Below are 3,421 nucleotides of genomic sequence, written 5' to 3'. Positions count from 1 at the left end.
TATGCCCGCCACGGGTATCGAAACCCGGTTTCTAGCTTTGTAAGTCCGCAGACATACCGCTGTGCCACTGGGAGGCGTTCACATCTGTAATGGTCATATGATTTTCTTCCTGACCAGCCAGTTTAACAATATTTTCTAAGAATTATCTACAAGATGATCATACAAATCAGATTTAAGCTGAAAGCATAAAGTTTAGCAATTGAATCGTACTGTAATTATTGTTTTCTTCTTCAAAAACTATTATTTAGTTTTAAAGAAAATGACATTTCACAGTCAAAGGTTTTCAGAAGTTTGGTTGTATTCACTTTGCTATGAAATTAATTGAAGAATATATATATATATATATATCATGAAGTATGCGTTTAAAAATATTATTTACCAAGCTTAAAAATGGAACATTTAAATTTGAACATTTCTGGAGCTTCTAATGACGTGTTCAAATTCGATGACGAGGAAGCCACTTTGAGACTAATAATGGCTGGAGACGGCTTGAATGGGTAATGAAGAAAAACTTTAATATAAGTTTACCATAACAGCAAATGTACAACGTTTCGACAAGGTTTTGTGCCTGATGATGACAAAACCTTGTCGAAACGTTGTACACTTGCTGTTATGTTAAACTTATATTAAAGTTTTTCTTCATTACCCATTCAAGCCGTCTCCAGCCATTACTAATGACGTGTTATTTGAATAGGAAAGATTTAAAAGAGTTTAGTTTTTCTAGAACTGATGAAATTGGATAATTGTATGCTGTTTATGTAAGAAAATAATGATAAAAAACTTTAATTACCAATAATTTTTTAATAATGCGTGAGCGTGCAAGTTTGACGAAAAGTACGCAAATTGTGAAATTTATAAACTAATTCATCAAACAAAAATATTAGTTTAACATATTCACTTTTATGTTGTTCGATACACTCGGTAGAAGTTATGAACATTTATTATTCGAATAATAACAGAAGTCTACTCGTATCATTGAAAGTAAAATAAATATACCGTTGATTACACAAATGGTGAAGTTAAACATTGCCATTGGGATAGTCAAATATGACCCAGAAATGTTACAGTCGAGTAATAACTATAATATAAAGGTTCAAACCGAAAAACATAAGCCTTTTACACTCTTTTTGATGGCTTACATAAAACGACTATATTCACTAAATGGGTTCAGTTTTATGAAAAATGAAAAGTTGTATGGCACTTGCAGACGCGTCCATCAGCGCTGCTTTTTTTTTTTTTTTGTTACCTAAGTGCACAAGTGAGTGCTACCCTCTAATTTTTTTCAGTGCATACTAAATTTTCAATGAACATCAAACGAGTTCAAGAAAAGCATGAATGCCCTGAAACGAGCTTTTACTGCTACGAAAGGATATTGTTACGACAGCGGAAGTCGCGCGACGCTGGGAGCATGCGCTGGAGTTCTAGAAAGATCGAGAAACCTGTCTAACGTCCTAGCATTTGCTAGACGCGCGTTCTTAGACACAGTTAATCGAGTCAAGGGAGCGGTAGTGACCGTAAGTAAAGTGCGTGAATCGTTGTGATTTATAGCGTGTGTTTAAGTGAAAGTGACTGTAGAAATTAAGTGTATTGCAAAGTTGAATTGAGAAAGAATAAACTACTTTTATTTAAGAAAAGACTTGTATCGCTGAAGTTTCTCGGAAAGAATTTCTACGGAAAATTAACAAACGAACCCAGACGTAACAATATTGTAAACGAAGGTTAGGTGCATGAAAATGTTTTCCTTTTTAATTGGTGGCCTTGTTTGTGGTAATAAAAGTAGCCAGAGTTTTATTTGCCTTCTGAGGATAATAACGAGGAAGTGTTTATCAAGTATGCTACCATCAGTGACAATTAAAGTGATTTGGTTATGTTTATTTCCTGCTATCAGTCTGATTAAAGTGATCCGAGAAGATTGATTTTCTGTTAAAAGTATGGATTAAAGTGATCTGGCTAGGTTTGTTTTCTGCTAAAAGTCTGGATTAAAGTGACCTGGCTAGATTCATTTCCTGCTATCAGTCTGATTAAAGTGATCCGGGAAGATTGATTTTCTGTTAAAAGTATGGATTAAAGTGATCTGGCTAGGTTTGTTTTCTGCTAAAAGTCTGGATTAAAGTGACCTGGCTAGATTCATTTCCTGCTATCAATCTAGATTAAAGTGACTTGGCTAGATTCATTTCCTGCTACCAATCTGGATTAAAGTGACTTGGCCAGATTCATTTCCTGTTACCAATCTAGATTAAAGTGACTTGGCTAGATTCATTTCCTGCTATCAATCTGAATTATAGTGACCTGGATAGATTCATTTCCTGCTATCAATCTAGATTAAAGTGACTTGGATAGATTCATTTCCTGCTACCAATCTGGATTAAAGTGACCTGGCTAGATTCATTTCCTGCTATCAATCTAGATTAAAGTGACTTGGCTAGATTCATTTCCTGTTACCAATCTGGATTAAAGTGACCTGGCTAGATTCATTTCCTGCTGTCAATCTAGATTAAAGTGACTTGGCTTGATTCATTTCCTGCTATCAATCTGGATTAAAGTGACTTGGCTTGATTCATTTCCTGCTATCAATCTGGATTAAAGTGACCTGGCTAGATTCATTTCCTGCTGTCAATCTAGATTAAAGTGACTTGGCTTGATTCATTTCCTGCTATCAATCTGGATTAAAGTGACCTGGCTAGATTCATTTCCTGCTGTCAATCTAGATTAAAGTGACTTGGCTAGATTCATTTCCTGCTACCAATCTAGATTAAAGTGACCTGGCTAGATTCATTTCCTCTTATCAATCTGGATTAAAGTGTCCTGGCTAGATTCATTTCCTGCTGTCAATCTAGATTAAAGTGACTTGGCTAGATTCATTTCCTGCTACCAATCTGGATTAAAGTGACTTGGCTAGGTTCATTTCCTCTTATCGATCTGGATTAAAGTGTCCTGGCTAGATTCATTTCCTGCTATCAATCTGGATAAATGTTTAAAGTGAAGTTTAAAGTTGAAACTTTAATAAGTCAGTGATAATATTGTTTCTGTTTAATGCACTTAATGTGATTATTGTAGATAAAGCTAAATACATGATTAATAAGTGCAAAGAGGCATCACATAGTTAAAGTGACTGTGATAAAGTTATGGCATATATATTAAGCTAAGAGCTTTTATATTCTTTGGATTAGGAATACACGTTATAGTTAACAGTTATGATGATCAGCTATTTTCTTAATTTACAACATTCTGGACTGGCATACATATTTTTATGCTTAACGTTTAACCCTCACATTTCCGACTGGTTTTTATCACTTTCACTCTTGGTGAGATCCATATATTGAGTAGCTTAATATTTTTGCCTGCTAGAGCACTCGGTGTGTTTGTTTGTTTTTGAATTTCGCGCAAAGCTACATGAGGGCTATCTGCGCTAGCCGTTCTT

Source organism: Limulus polyphemus, unplaced genomic scaffold (genome assembly GCF_000517525.1).
Source record: "Limulus polyphemus unplaced genomic scaffold, Limulus_polyphemus-2.1.2 Scaffold1753, whole genome shotgun sequence".
Classification (NCBI taxonomy): domain Eukaryota; kingdom Metazoa; phylum Arthropoda; class Merostomata; order Xiphosura; family Limulidae; genus Limulus; species Limulus polyphemus.
The sequence above is the reverse complement of the archived record's forward strand: the minus strand, read 5'-3'. Positions refer to the sequence as shown.